The sequence below is a fragment of the Bos javanicus genome, chromosome 17 (assembly GCF_032452875.1).
Source record: "Bos javanicus breed banteng chromosome 17, ARS-OSU_banteng_1.0, whole genome shotgun sequence".
NCBI classification, from domain to species: Eukaryota; Metazoa; Chordata; class Mammalia; order Artiodactyla; family Bovidae; genus Bos; species Bos javanicus.
In genome coordinates this window covers 12607769-12624846 of record NC_083884.1, presented here as the reverse complement: position 1 = coordinate 12624846, position 17078 = coordinate 12607769, and positions in this window count along the sequence as shown.

Genomic DNA, 17078 nt, shown 5'->3' with positions numbered 1-17078 from the left:
AAAAAAAAGTCTGCAAGCTGAAAACATTCCCAGGAGAGAAACAGAATCCTCCAAAATTCTGTAGCTTGTCCAACATAACTCACTGAATTACATCCCCTGCAGAAAACAACTTGCTGGAGCCCTTGAGGAAACAGCGTTAAGAGCCCTTGAGATCCAGGAAAATGAGAGGCAGAAAAAAGGAAGAAAAGGTTAGGAAAGCAACAGATCCATGACTTGAGGTCAAAACCTTGAAATACTCAAAAGAACTTTAAAAAGAGTTGGGAAAAAAAGGGGTGATTTCTAGAAGGCAGGTTTGGTTCACTTGAAGACCTGTCAAGGTCATGTAGTGTTTTAGTGGGTGTGGTTTTGAGACCTTGCTCTAGAGGAAGGTCATTGTATCACCACTGCCCTGTCACCAATGTCATCGAGCCAGGTGCTGGCTCGAGCACTCGGCTTATAGAGCTGCGTTCCATCCTCAGAACCAACCATCCTATGGCATAACTATTGTCTCTCTCTCTTTCTGTAATAGATATTTTACTGATGTGTAGTTGTTTTGTTGTAGTTCAGTCACTCAGTTATATCTGACTCTTTGCAACCCCACGGACTGCAGCATTCCAGGCTTCGTAATATGTTAATGTCTACTATACAGCAAATCTACTCAGTTATATGTGTGTGTGTGTATATATATATCTATATACACATATTTGCATTTTTCCCTATTCTTTTCTATTATAGGTTATTATTCAGGTATGACCTAAATCAAATCCCTTATGATTATACCATATAGTGGAAGTGAGAAATAGATTTAAGGAACTAGATCTGATAGACAAAGTGCCTGATGAACTATGGACTGAGGTTCGTGACATTGTACATGAGACAGGGATCAAGACCATCCCCATGGAAAAGAAATGCAAAAAAGCAAAATGGCCTGACAAATAGCTGTGAAAAAAAGAAAAGTGAAAAGCAAAGGAGAAAAGAAAAGATATAAGCATCTGAATGCAGAGTTCCAAAGAATAGCAAGGAGAGATGAGAAAGCCTTCCTCAGCAATCAGTGCAAAGAACTAGAGGAAAACAACAGAATGGGAAAGACTAGAGATCTCTTCAAGAAAACTAGAGATACCAAGGGAATATTTCATGCAAAGATGGGCTTGATAGAGGACAGAAATGGTGTGGACCTAACAGAAGCAGAAGATATTAAAAAGAGGTGGCAAGAATGCACAGGAGAACTGTACAAAAAAGATCTTCATGACCCAGATAATCACAATGGTATGATCACTCACCTAGAGCCAGACATCCTGGAATATGGGCCTTAGAAAGCATCACTACGAACAAAGCTAGTGCAGGTGATGGAATTCCAGTTAAGCTATTTCAAATCCTGAAAGATGATGCTGTGAAAGTGCTGCATTCAATATGCCAGCAAATTTGGAAAACTCAGCAGTGGCCACAGGACTGGAAAAGGTCAGTTTTCATTCCAATCCCAAAGAAAGGCAATGCCAAAGAATGCTCAAACTACCGCACAATTGCACTCATCTCACACGCTAGTAAAGTAATGCTCAAAATTCTCTGAGCCAGGCTTCAGCAATATGTGAACCGGAACTTCCAGATATTCAAGCTGGTTTTAGAAAAGGCAGAGGAACCAGAGATCAAATTGCCAACATCCTCTGGATCATTGAAAAGGCAAGAGAGTTCCAGAAAAACATCTATTTCTGCTTTATTGACTATGCCAAAGCCTTTGACTGTGTGTATCACAATAAACTGTGGAAAATTCTGAAAGAGATGGGAATACCAGACCACCTGACCTGCCTCTTGAGAAACCTATATGCAGGTCAGGAAGCAACAGTTAGAACTGGATATGGAACAACAGACTGGTTCCAAATAGGAAAGGGAGTACGTCAAGGCTGTATATTGTCACTCTGCTTATTTAACTTATATTCAGTGTACATCATGAGAAACGCTGGGCTGGAAGAAGCACAAGCTGAAATCAAGATTGCCGGGAGAAATATCAATAACCTCAGATATGCAGATGACACCACCCTTATGGCAGAAAGTGAAGAGGAACTAAAAAGCCTCTTGATGAAAGTGAAAGAGGAGAGTGAAAAAGTTGGCTTAAAGCTCAACATTTAGAAAATTAAGATCATGGCATCTGGTCCCATCACTTCATGGGAAATAGATGGGGTAACAGTGGAAACAGTGTCAGACTTTATTTTTTGGACTCCAAAATCACTGCAGATGGTGATTGTAGCCATGAAATTAAAAGACTCTTACTCCTTGGAAGGAAAGTTATGACCGACCTAGATAGCATATTGAAAAGCAGAGACATTACTTTGCCAACAAAGGTCCGTCTAGTCAAGACTATTGTTTTTCCATTGGTCGTGTATGGATGTGAGAGTTGGACTGTGAAGAAAACTGAGTGCCAAAGAATTGATGCTTTTGAACTGTGGTGTTGGAGAAGACTCTTGAGAGTCCCTTGAACTGCAAAGAGATCCAACCAGTCCATCCTAAAGGAGACCAGTTCTGGGTATTCACTGGAAGGACTGATGCTGAGACTGAAACTCCAATACTTTGGCCACCTCATGTGAAGAGTTGACTCATTGGAAAAGACCCTGATGCTGGGAGGGATTGGGGGCAGGAGGAGAAGGGGACGACAGAGGATGAGATGGCTGGATGGCATCACTGACTCGATGGACATGAGTTTGGGTGAACTCCGGGAGTTGGTGATGGACAGGGAGGCCTGGCGTGCTGCGATTCATGGGGTCGCAAAGAGTCAGACACGACTGAGCGACTGAACTGAACTGATAGTGTATTGAATATAGTTCCGTATGCTGTATAGTAGGACCTTGTTGCTTATGCATTCTATATATAACACTCGCATCTGCTAATCCCAAACTCCCAATCCTTCCCTTCCCAACCCACCCTCCTCCTTGGCAACCACAAGTCTGTCTGTGAATCTGTTTCTGTTTCCTAGATATACATTCACTTGTGCCCTATTTTAGAGTCCTCATGTAAGTGATATCGTATGGTATTTGTCTTTCCATGGTCTCTCAATCTTAACACACTGATCAAAACTTCTCAACTTTGTGGACAAAAATAAAACAGAGAAGTCGTTGGTATGATTGGAGGCTGTGTAGCTGATTCTTGGAAAAGAGACTGTACCTAAATAAACACAGCTGGGTGAGCAACTACACTTAAAAAGAGTTGCAACCTTCTGTTCTCATTACTATATACAGTTTCATATTTTCATCAGTTACTCAAAGGAATCAAAGATTTTTCAGATGTAGTATAATAGCAGGGACGGATAATATTAGAATCGAGTGAAAAAGCTCAATAATCTAGAGTGAGAGAAGGAAAGCAATAAACTAGAAACAAAAAGCACTTCAATTAGGGATTGGGTGTTTTTTTGAAGCTACATAACACAGTTTGCATTATCGAGTTACTGAAACTCATTGTAAGAAGGACTTTCTGGCTCTCTAGCTCATCTAAGCAGTCCCACTCAGTAGTTCTCTAGGCCAATGTTTTTCCATCCTCACGATATGGCACTGGAGATGAAATCAATTTAGTGGATAAAGTTCTTCATTTTAAAAAAGCAAAATTAAAAAAAAAAAACCCAAGTGCACCATTTATAGCAGTTATTAACAGTAGTAGTTAGACTTTTATTTCCATTTTATTCTCAATCATGTTTACATCTGTATGGTGGTGATATATATTTTCTATTGGCTATACACACTATATGTAGTATATATTATATAATTATACTATATATGATTATACAGTGTAATATACATACTATATACGATACTATTGGCTTTTCCCAATGACTCAGCAGAAAAGAATCCACCTGCAGTGCAGGAGAGGCAGGAGATGTGGGTTCAATCCCTGGGTCAGGAAGATCGCCTAGAGGAGGAATGGCTACCTTCTCCAGTATTCTTGCCTGAAAAATCCCATGGACAGAAGAGCCTGGCAGACCTCAGTCCATAGGGTCGCAAAGAATCAGACCCGACTGAGACACAGACATACATGCTACTATATAATCATTTAGTATAATGTACTATATATATTTATAGAGTATATGTAATTATTTATACTTGTATTTAATATAATCACATATTAATAGAATTGTTTATAATATATAAGTGTATATATTTCTATAGTATATATATATATTAATAGTATAATATGTTGTTGATTAGTTGCTAAGTTGTTATCTGACTCTTTGCAACCCCATGGACTGCAGCATACTAGGCTTCCCTGTCCTTCAGTATCTCCTGGAGCTTGCTCAAACTCATGTCTATTGAGTCGGTGGTACCATCCAACCATCTCATCCTCTGTCACCTCCTTCTCCTCCCGGCCTCAATATTTCCCATCATCAAGGTCTTTTCCAATGAGTTGGCTCTTCACATCAGGTGGCCAAAGTATTAGAGCTTCAGCATCAGTCCTTCCAATGAATATTCAGGGTTGATTTCCTTTAGGATTGACTGGTTTGATCTCCTTGCTGTCCAAGGGACTCTCCAGCACCACAACTAAAAAGTATCAATTCTTCAGCTTTCAGCCTTCTTTATGGTCCAACTCTCACATCCATACATGACTACTGGAAAAACCATAGCCTTGACTAGATGGACCTTTGTTGGCCAAGTAATGTCTCTGCTTTTTAACATGCTGTCTAGGCTCATCATAGCTTTCCTTTCAAGGAGCAAGTGTCTTTGAATTTCATGGCTGCAGTCACCATCTGAAGTGATTTTGGAGCCCAAGAAAGTAAAGTCTGTTACTGTTTTCATTGTTTCCCCATCTATTTGCCATGAAGTGATGGGACTAGATGCCATGATCTTAGCTTCTTGAATGTTGAGTTTTAAACCAACTTTTCACTCTCCTCTTTTACTTTCATCAAGAGGCTTCTTAGTTCCTCTTCACTTTCTACCATAAGGGTGGTGTCATCTGCATATCTGAGGTTACTGATATTTCTCCCGGCAATCTTGATTCCAGCTTGTGCTTCATCCAGCCTGCCGTTTTGCATGATGTACACTGCTTATAAGTTAAATAAACAGGTTGACAATATACAGCCTTTCTGTACTCCTTTCCCAATTTTGAACCAGTCTGTTGTTCCATGTCGGGTTCTAACTGCTGTTTGTTGACCTGCATACAGGAGACAGGTAAGGTGGTCTGGTATTCCCATTACTTGAAGAATTTTCCAGTTTGTTGTGATCCACACAGTCCAAGGCTTTAGTATAGTCAATGAAGCAGTAGATGTTTTTTCTGGAATTCTCTTGCTTTTTCTATGATCCAACAGATGTTGACAATTTGATCTCTGGTTCCTCTGCTTTTTCTAAATCCAGCTTGAACATCTGGATTTCATGTACTATTGAAGCCTGGCTTAGAGGATTTGAGCATTACTTTGCTAACATGTGAAATGTGTGCACTTGTGTGATAGTTTGAACCTTCTTTGGCATTGCCCTTCTTTGGAATTGGAATGAAAACTGACCTTTTCCAATCCTGTGGCCACTACTGAGTTTTCCAAATTTGCTGGCATAATGAGTGCAGCACTTTCACAGCATCATCTTTTAAGATTTGAAATAGCTCGACTGAAATTCCATCATCTCCACTATCTTTGGTTGTAGTGATGCTTCCTCAGGCCCACTTGACTTCACACTCCAAGATGTCTGGCTCCAGGTGAGTGATCACCCAGATTTTGGTTATCTGGGTCATTAAGATCTTTTTTGTATAGTTCTTCAGTGTATTCTTGCCACCTCTTCTTAATATCTTCTGCTTCTGTTAAGCCCATACCATTTCTGTCCTTTATTGTGCCCATCTTTGTATGAAATTTTCCCTTGGTGTCTCTAATTTTCTTGAAGAGATCTCTAGTCTTTCACATTCTATTGTTTCCCTCTGTTTTTTTGCATTGTTCATTTAGAAAGGCTTTCTTGTCTCTCCTGGTTATTCTTTGGAACTCTGCATTCAGATGTGTGTATCTTTCTTTTTCTCCTTTGCCTTTCACTTCTCTTCTTTTTTCTAGCTATTTGTAAGGCCTCCTCAGACAAACCTTTTGCCTTTTTGCATTTCTTATTCTTGGGGATGGTTTTATATATATATATATATATATATATATATATATATATATATATATATAATTTTCTATAGATTGTGGTTGAAAACTTTGAAAGCCACTACTATGGCCCATTCTTACATAACTTTTTTTTGTTGCTTCATTAATAAGACCTAATCTGCAAAAACACTAATAATCACTACGAATAAAGCAATAATGCTTTCCAGATGTAATGTGACAGTCAAATCTTTTTTTATTTTTTATTCTAGAGAAGGCACTTTTAAAACCGCAAGATTTCACAAATGTTATTCTTCTTCATAATTCTTAAATTCACTTTGGACAAACTTAATCTTTTCTTGTCAACACCTCAGCTATTCCGAGATAGCTCTCATGAACCCTCTCCCCAGGCTGTGCAACTACTCTTCAGAAACTCACGGTTCAGAGTCCACAAGCCTCTCCAGCCACTCTCTTCTAAATGCACTCCAGTCGTTATATGCTTGTTCTGCTTCCCTGGTGCCTCTGATGGTAAAGACTCTGCCTCCAATGCAGGAGACCTGGGTTCGATCCATGGGTCAGGAAGATCCTGTGGAGAAGGGAATGGCTACGCACTCCAGTATTCGTGCTTGGGAAATCCCACAGACAGAGGAGCCTTACAGGCTTCAGTCCACAGGGTTGCAGAGTCAGACACAACTGAGCGACTAATACTTGATTTTTTCATTATTCTGCTTTATTTGTTTTCTCCTGGATACACTCATCGTACTCTCCTGGATTCTCATTTTAAAGTGAGTATGCAACATGAAAAATGACATGCAAGCAATATAAACAGCTGTGTAGGGTAAAGGAGCTTAATGGCAATTAATTTCTGTTTCAAAGTTGCTTTTAATGTTAGTGTAGACCCATCTTCCCTAGAAATAAAGCAGACTGCCCAGAATCCAATCCCAGATTTAAACTAGTAATCTCAGAATGTGATAGAACAATTGTATCCCTTGTTCAAAAGATAAAATGGCCCTAAGAAGTTTTGTTTTTAGTGATATGCTTGTAATGGAAAGCTCCCACGTTGTCTGTTTCACGTTTTTGTGCCTGCTGGTGAGCTGTATCTCTGCCATCCTGGGTTTTTGCCATTCGTTTTTTCTGACCTCAGAAAAAAAAAATGTTAGCACTTAACATTTGTCCTTGTTTAATTTCATCTTGTTAGATTCAGCTCATTGCTCCGGCCTGTCAAGATTGTTTTTCATCATTATTCTGCCATATAGTCGTCTGCCTGCTCCTCCCAGCGCTGGTCGCTCACAGGCCAGAGTCACGTGCCCTCCACACCTTCCTCCCATAGCCTCGGAGGGAAGGCAGCCCCTGGCCAGGCAACACGAAGGAGCTAATGATCAGCATCATTTTGGGGGAGATCCTTCCGCCAGTTTATCATCCTTCTAGTTATACTTGTGTTATTTTAGCCCATTTTCCTCCCTATGTTTCATAAAGATAATGAGAAGTAAGATCTTATGGAAAAACCCAAATGAAGTTTTTGGCCAAACCAGTATCTACCTTTCTTACTTAGCTGTCAGGAAGCTCAGGGCCTGGGCCCATCATCCCTTTTTAATGGATTTGTATACTAAGTCGCTTCAGTTGTGTCTGACTATGTGTGACTCTATGGACTGTAACCCACCAGTCTCCTCTGTTCATAGGATTCTCCAGGCAAGAATATTGGAGTGGGTTGCCATTTCCTACTCCAGGGGATCTTCCCAACCCAGGGATCAAACTAGCATCTCTCTCTTAAATCTCCTGCACTGGGAAGCAAGTTATGGTTAAAAAAAAAAACCTTAAAAAATGTATTTATTTATTTTTGGCTGAGCTGAGTCTTTGCTGCTGTGCCCAGGCTTCTCAGCAAGGTGGTTTCTCTTGTTGTGGGACATGGACTGTAGTGCCTGCAGGCTTCAGCAGCTGCAGCTCGCAGGCTCTAGAACTCAGGCTTCTGTAGTCGTGGTGCATGGGCTCAGCTGCCCCGTGACATGTGGAGTCTTCCTAGAACAGGGAACGAACCCATGTCTCCTACATTGGCAGGTGGATTCTTAACCATTGGGCCACCAGGGAAGTCCATAAAAAACTTTAAGAATTATGTATTTCTATAATATATGTAATTTGAAATTTTGGCTATATAAATTTTACTTGGGACTGTTCTGTATCTTGCATATTTCACATTGGGTTATTGCTATATACATGGCCACAGAAAAGCAAAACACCAGGGAGCTGCCGTATTTGAACTTTGTTTCAACTAAAATTATGTTCAAATCATTAATATATTCTGCTTAACTATCAGATCAGATCAGTTGCTCAGTCGTGTCCGACTCTTTGCAATCCCATGAATCGCAGCACGCCAGGCCTCCCTGTCCATCATCAACTCCTGGAGTTCACTCAGACTCATGTGCATCGAGTCAGTGATGCCATCCAGCCATCTCATCCTCTGTCGTCCCCTTCTCCTCTTGCCCCCAATCCCTCCCAGCATCAGAGTCTTTTCCAGTGAGTCAACTCTTCACATGAGGCGGCCAAAGTACTGGAGTTTCAGCTTTAGCATCATTCCTTCCAAAGAAATCCCAGGGCTGATCTCCTTTAGAATGGACTGGTTGGATCTCCTTGCAGTCCAAGGGACTCTCAAGAGTCTTCTCCAACACCACAGTTCAAAAGCATCAATTCTTCGGCTCTCAGCCTTCTTCACAGTCAAACTCTCACATCCATACATGACCACAGGAAAAACCATATCCTTGACTAGACGAACCTTTGTTGGCAAAGTCATGTCTCTGCTTTTGAATATGCTATCTAGGTTGGTCATAACTTTCCTTCCAAGGAGTAAGCGTCTTTTAATTTCATGGCTGCAGTCACCATCTGCAGTGATTCTGGAGCCCAGAAAAATAAAGTCTGACACTGTTTCCACTGTTTCCCCATCTATTTCCCATGAAGTGATGGGACCGGATGCCATGATCTTCATTTTCTGAATGTTGAGCTTTAAGCCAACTTTTTCACTCTCCACTTTCACCTTCATCAAGAGGCTTTTGAGTTCCTCTTCACTTTCTGCCATAAGGGTGGTATCATCTGCATATCTGAGGTTATTGATATTTCTCCCGGCAATCTTGATTCCAGTTTGTGTTTCTTCCAGTCCAGCATTTCTCATGATGTACTCTGCATATAAGTTAAATAAACAGGGTGACAATATACAGCCTTGACGTACTCCCTTTCCTATTTGGAACCAGTCTGTTGTTCCATGTCCAGTTCTAACTGTTGCTTCCTGACCTGCATACAGATTTCTCAAGAGGCAGATCAGGTGGTCTGGTATTCCCATCTCTTTCAGAATTTTCCACAGTTTATTGTGATCCACATAGTCAAAGGCTTTGGCATAGTCAATAAAGCAGAAATAGATGTTTTTCTGGAACTCTCTTGCTTTTTCCATGATCCAGCAGATGTTGGCAATTTGATCTCTGGTTCTCTGCCTTTTCTAAAACCAGCTTGAACATCAGGAAGTTCACAGTTCACATATTGCTGAAGCCTGGCTTGGAGAATTTTAAGCATTACCTTACTAGAGTGTGAGATGAGTGCAATTGTGCAGTAGTTTGAGCATTCTTTGGCATTGCCTTTCTTTGGGATTGGAATGAAAACTGAGCTTTTCCAGTCCTGTGGCCACTGCTGAGTTTTCCAAATTTTCTGGCATATTGAGTGCAGCACTTTCATAGCATCATCTTTCAGGACCTGGAACAGCTCAACTGGAATTCCATCACCTGCACTAGCTTTGTTTGTAGTGATGCTTTCTAAGGCCCACTTGACTTCACATTCCAGGATGTCTGGCTCTAGGTGAGTGATCACAGCATCGTGATTATCTGGGTTGTGAAGATCTTTTTTGTACAGTTCTGTTTATTCTTGCCACCTCTTTTTAATATCTTCTGCTTCTGTTAGGTCCACACCATTTCTGTCCTCTATCAAGCCCATCTTTGCCTGAAATATTCCCTTGGTATCTCTAGTTTTCTTGAAGAGATCTCTAGTCTTTCCCATTCTGTTGTTTTCCTCTATTTCTTTGCATTGATCGCTGAAGAAGGCTTTCTTATGTCTTCTTGCTATTCTTTGGAACTCTGCATTCAGATGCTTATATCTTTCCTTTTCTCCTTTGCTTTTCACTTCTCTTCTTTTCACAGCTATTTGTAAGGCCTCCCCGGACAGCCATTTTGCTTTTTTGCATTTCTTTTCCATGGGGATGGTCTTGATCCCTGTCTCATGTACAATGTCACGAACCTCAGTCCATAGTTCATCAGGCACTCTATCTATCAGATCTAGGCCCTTAAACCTATTTCTCACTTCCACTGTATAATCATAAGGGATTTGATTTAGGTCATACCTGAATGGTCTAGTGTTTTTCCCTACTTTCTTCAATTTAAGTCTGAATTTGGCAATAAGGAGTTCATGGTCTGAGCCACAGTCAGCTCCTGGTCTGATTTTTGTTGACTGTATAGAGCTTCTCCATCTTTGGCTGCAAAGAATATAATCAATCTGATTTTGGTGTTGACCATCTGGTGATGTCCATGTGTAGAGTCTTCTCTTGTGTTGTTGGAAGAGGGTGTTTGTTTTGACCAGTGCATTTTCTTGGCAAAACTCTATTAGTCTTTGCCCTGCTTCATTCTGTATTCCAAGGCCAAATTTGCCTGTTACTCCAGCTGTTTCTTGACTTCCTACTTTTGCATTCCAGTCCCCTATAATGAAATGGACATCTTTTTTGGGTGTTAGTTCTAAAAGGTCTTGTAGGTCTTCATAGAACCGTTCAACTTCAGCTTCTTCAGTGTTACTGGTTGGGGCATAGACTTGGATTACTGTGATATTGAATGGTTTGCCTTGGAGACGAACAGAGATCATTCTGTCATTTTTGAGATTGCATCCAAGTACTGCATTTTGGACTCTTTTGTTGACCATGATGGCTACTCCATTTCTTCTGAGGGATTCCTGCCCGCAGTAGTAGATATAATGGTCATCTGAGTTAAATTCACCCATTCCAGTCCATTTCAGTTCGCTGATTCCTAGAATGTCGACGTTCAGTCTTGCCATCTCTTGTTTGACCACTTCCAATTTGCCTTGATTCATGGACCTGACATTCCAGGTTCCTGTGCAATATTGCTCTTTACAGCATCAGACCTTGCTTCTATCACCAGTCACATCCACAGCTGGGTATTGTTTTTGCTTTGGCTCCATCCCTTCATTCTTTCTGGAGTTATTTCTCCACTGATCTCCAGTAGCATATTGGGCACCTACTGACCTGGGGAGTTCCTCTTTCAGTATCCTATCATTTTGCCTTTTCATACTGTTCATGGGGTTCTCAAGACAAGAATACTGAAGTGGTTTGCCATTCCCTTCTCCAGTGGACCACATTCTGTCAAATCTCTCCACCATGACCCGCCCGTCTTGGGTTGCCCCACGGGCATGGCTTAGTTTCATTGAGTTAGACAAGGCTGTGGTCCTAGTGTGATTAGATTGACTAGTTTTCTGTGAGTATGGTTTCAGTGTGTTTGCCCTCTGATGCCCTCTTGCAACACCTACCGTCTTACTTGGGTTTCTCTTACCTTGGGCGTGGGGTATCTCTTCACGGCTGCTCCAGCAAAGCGTAGCCATTGCTCCTTACCTTGGACGAGGGGTATCTCCTCACCCCTGCTTAACTATAGATCCTTCAATAACACAGGTGTACATTTGGCTTTGGGAGTAAGACAGAGGTGCTTTGGTGGAGAAATTGGTACTGGTGCTCCATCTTACCATGGAAGATAAACACAGACGCCAACAGAAGTTTTCGTGAAATGATGGAGTTAAAGTGGTATTTTGGTTCAGCCTGTGGTAGACTTTTTAAAATGTATTTATTTGTTTATTTGGCTGAATGGGGTCTTAGTTGCAGCACGCAGGATCTTTGTGGGGGATCTCACATGTGAAAGATCTCATGGGGGATCTTTCTTGAGGCCTGTGGGCATTCTAGTTTCGGTGCATGGGCTTCGTTGTTCGGTGACGTGTGGGATATTAGTTCCCCGACCAGGCATCAAAACCACATACCCTGTATTGATTGCAAGGTGGATCCTTAACCAATGGACCACCAGGGAAGTCCCACTTTGATAGACGTTTTATTAAACATTTAAAGGTGCTGTCACCACATGGATCTTGCCCCTTCACTGTGATGTTGTTATGTGAAGGGAGAATTAAGCTCTGGCCTTGGGGGTTCTCTTTCTAGCTTCCTGGCCGGAAGCAAATGAATATATTTCTCTGAGGTGCCGCAGACTCACACAGGCCTGGGCCCCCTCACATGTTACAGGTGTGTGCCGAGGGCTTTAATACTTTGGTAGGAAGGCTGGGCCCGCCTCCAGGGTGAGGGGCACTGCCCACGAGGCGGACTTCTCCTGTGATGTAACCAGAAGCCAGTGGACGAGGCTTGTCAGTTTCAGGGGCCTGTTTACTGGGAGAAAGGGCAGTTTTAACAGATTGTGACAGAACTCTGTGGATCTGGGAGGAATGTGGGCCCAACTCTGGAGTTGAGGGTCATAAAGCAAAAGAAGGAATTGAGCCAGAGATCATCTTTGGCTTTGGTCTTTGCGGTGCCATGAAACATATTTTTTTAAAAACTCTAATTTGTTTTCAATTTATTAGAAACATTTATTGCCATAATGACATTTTTTTTTAAATTTGAGGATAATTGCTTTACAATGTTGTATTAGTTTCCGCTGTACAACAAAATGAATCAGCTGTATGTATACATATATTCCCTTCCTCTTGAGCTTTTCTCCGCCCGCATCCCATCCCTCTAGGTCATCACAGCTGAGCTCCCTGTGCTACACAGTACCTGCCCACTAGCTGTCTACTTTACACGTGGTGCTGTATTTGTGTCAGTGTGATTCTCTCAGTCTGTCCCGCCCTCTCCTCTCCGCTCTGTGTCCACAGGTTTGCTCTCTACATCTCCATCTCTATTTCTTCCCTGCAAATAGGTTCATCAGTATAAAAAAAAGTCTAAATCTTGAGGAAGGGGCTTCACGTACAAGGGTTCTGGTATTCTCCATCATCAAGGGAGGGTGGGGTTGGGGTGCTAAGAAAACAATCCACTTGTTTTTGATGCAGATAGGATAAGAGGTTTGGATCGGTTCTATAAGGGAAAAAGTACAGAACTCTACTAATTGTGACTGCCTCCGTGATGGGACAGAAAAAGGCAGTGTGAAGGGTAAAAATGTGAAGGATGCTATTTAGGTACGCAAATAAACATACTCTTCATTTTTAAATCTTTTGGCCATGCAGAGGGGCATGTGGGATCTCAGTTCCCCGACCAGGAATCAAACCTGGGTCCCCTGCAGTGGAAGTGTGGTGTCTTAACTACTGGACCGCAAGGAAGTCCCACTTTTTTCATTTTCAAAAGGGAGAGAGAAAAGGGAAGAAGAAAATACAACCTTAGAATTTTAAAATGTTCTTTAATTTGGAAAATAGTTTACCATGGATGGAAGGGAGATGTTTGACAGATGTTTGACAGGTAGTGAGGCACCCTTTCTTGATCTTCCTTAGCGTCTGTCTGCTAAATTATTTAACATATAGCCTAACAGAAAGCATGGTACTGTGCTATGCATCAGGGCTTAGCAAATATAAGATGAATCCTACCCTCCAGGGGTTTAGAGCTGGGTTGGTAGAGAAGACAGGATGCGCAAAGTTGATCAGTTGCAATGCTGGACAGTGGGGGGACCAAGTGGCCACATAAGGATAGGGAGTATACGTGGTGCAGAATCCTAAGCAAAGGCTACAAAACAGTCCTAAATGAATTATTTGAAGACTGATCTTTGAGACTAATTCTTGGCTTCCAATCACAAGATAGGAATGTTTGTGTTTTTTGAAAAGGAAAAAGGAAATTTTTAACCAACCCCCAGATACTCCTTCTCTGTACTTCTGTGATTCTATCTCTGCTAATCATTTTTCTCGTAGTTTTGTAATTACCTGCTCATGCTTCAGTTTCCAGTTCCAGCTTTATGAAAGTAGACGCTATGTGTTATTCATCTTCACAGCCCAGCCCTGTGCATGGTTGCACTTGGCATATAGAAAAGATTGGCTAAGGAGTGGATGATGCTAAGAGGGCATTTCCAACATGTCTAAGACTGATCGCTAGCTTCCCTGTTTTTTTTTTTAATTTTATTTTATTTTTAAACTTTACATAATTGTATTAGTTTTGCCAAATATCAAAATGAATCCACCACAGGTATACATGTGTTCCCCATCCTGAACCCTCCTCCCTCCTCCCTCCCCATACCATCCCTCTGGGTCGTCCCAGTGCACTAGCCCCAAGCATCCAGTATCGTGCATCGAACCTGGACTGGCATCTCATTTCATACATGATATTTTACATGTTTCAATGCCATTCTCCCAAATCTTCCCACCCTCTCCCTCTCCCACAGAGTCCATAAGACTTTAGAAAGATGGTAACAGTAACCCTGTGTACGAGACAGCAAAAGAGACACTGATGTATAGCTTCCCTGTTTTAGATACAGGTTATATTTTTCATTGCTGCTGCTGCTGCTAAGTCGCTTTAGTCGTGTCCAACTCTGTGCGACCCCATAGATGGCAGCCCACCAGGCTCCCCCGTCCTTGGGATTCTCCAGGCAAGAACACTGGAGTGGGTTGCCATTTCCTTCTCCAATGCATGAAAGTGAAAAGTGAAAGTGAAGTCACTTAGTCGTGTCTGACTCTTAGCGACCCCATGGACTGCAGCCCACCAGGCTCCTCTGTCCATGGGAGTTTCCAGGCAAGAGTACTGGACTGGGGTGCAGTTGCTTTTATTAAGTCTTTCTAAATACCTTTAGAAAGTCTTTAAAAACTCCTCCTTTGCCTCCATACAAACAGCTTCCACATCTTATTGACTCTTCCTTTTACTTCTATTTCCTCCCATCAACATCACTGGTTCCATCACCCTCCTTCAGGCATACCTCATTTAATTTCTGGATTATTACAACATAGTTCTTCCTACTTCCACACCGTTGTTCAATCTGTCTCTCTAGTTTTAGATGTTCTGCTGTCCCTCTCTATCTGCCCAAAGTACACATAACCTCTAAAATCGACCAGCTTTTCTTCTTCTAGTTGAAATACCTCTCTCTGCCCTAAATTCTAGTAGCCTAGCTTTAATCTCCCTTCTGAAAATAGCTGTGATTTATTGCTATGCATCACTATACATACATACATTATACATTATACATGGGCTTCCATGGTGGCTCAGATGGTAAAGAATCTGCCTGCAATGTAAGAGAGCCAGGTTTGATCCTTGGGTTGGGAAGATTCCTTGAAGAAGGAAATGGTTATCCACTCTGGTATTGTTGCCTGGAGAATTCCATGGACAGAGGGGCCTGGTGGGCTATAGTCAATGGGATCACAGAGAGTCAGACATGACTGAGTAACATATACATACATGATTATACAAAGACACCAGTCCTTACAATATCCTTGTGAGAAATCCAGTCATCTCCCCATTTCATAGATGGGAAAACTGAGGCTCATCAACATTTAATTAACTTGCCAAGGCTGTACAACTTATTTGCTGACTTCTTTCTTCTACCACCTGCCACCTCACCCCAAGTATTAAATAAAATGTTAACTCCTGGAGAAGAGAGATCCTGCTGATACTTTCTTGCATCAGCCAACTCTCCATAAGCACTTTTTTTTTTTTTTGCTAATAGTAACTATTCAACTATTTGTTTTAAAGTCCTGTTTTTCTGTACTGTTCTTTAATGGGAGAATACAGGGAAGTATAATTGGGAAGGAAAAAAAGCACCAGTGCATTCTATTTTTCTAATGGAAGAAAGTACATGGCAGCACAGAGAAGGAAGCAGGTCAGCAAGCCTGCTATGTGTACATAAATGTTTATCAATGTCCCATTTTAAAAGTTGATTTCAAACTTAAATTAATTTAATAAAATTAATAAAACATTTAATTAATTAAAATTAAAATTTAAAATTTAAAATATTTAATTAATTCAAAATTAAATTTTAAAGTTGAATTCAAAATTAAAGTTGAATTCAAAGAAAATTGTGCAAATGTTCTCTTCCCTTCTACTGATTGTCCCAGAACTCTGTAGATTTTTTAAATAAATTTTTTGTCTCTGCGGTATTACAATGCTCACTACAATAACCATTTTGGTATAGCCAATGCCTACCTACAAACACCAGTCAGTGTCAACTGAAATTTGTGACCAAGGCATAAAAAAGGGACAAAAGTTATTAATAAGGTACCAAGGACACATTCTCCACATCTCCCTTTCAGAGACCTCTAAAAATGAAGAAATGTCCCGGGACGGACTGGGCTGGTGAACCCGGCCGATGCTTCCTCTCTGCAGATTCCGTGGAGGTTGAGAAGCGCTCTTCGAAGGCTGCTCTAGACCCTGGAGGGATGCGGTGGTGTGGCTGTGGTCACCACCTCGCGGTGGGCTTGGCCCACGCCGTCCCAAGACGGTTGTCATCCTAACTAGCCCATTCTATGCCTTCATGGCTAAAATAAAACTAAACGTATCTATAATTTTCTAGTTGGAAGAAATCTGAGGGACCATTTAATTCAAGGCTTTTATTTTATACCAGCAGCAACCCAGAGAAATGAAGTGAATTGCCAAAGGACACAGAGCTGTTGATTTAAAACCATAAGACCCACATGAAAGAGACTCTTCCTGTGTGTAACATTAATGTAACTGTTCTAGTTGGAGAGTCAGGGGATGTCAACATAACTATTTAGTCACTTAATGTATCAAGTCCAGCCAAATTGCTAGTGTGAAATGACTCCAGTAGATTTAAGCAAAAAGCAATGTTTTCTCGGTTTCCTTGCGCACCCAGATCAAAATGGGGATTAGAATGCCCATGGAGCCTGGGATGCTAGATACCCTCTTTCTCACCTCCACTTTGGTTCTTATTTCCTCACAATCACACCCTCTTGAGCCCCCGCCGCCCCAGGGCCACCTGGCAGCAAATCGCCCCTCTCTGTGAACCAGCTCCGTCCTCTCTGCAGCTCAGCCCACTTTTCTCCTTTCCCAAACAGGCTTTGAGCCCTTCCTTTGGGTTCG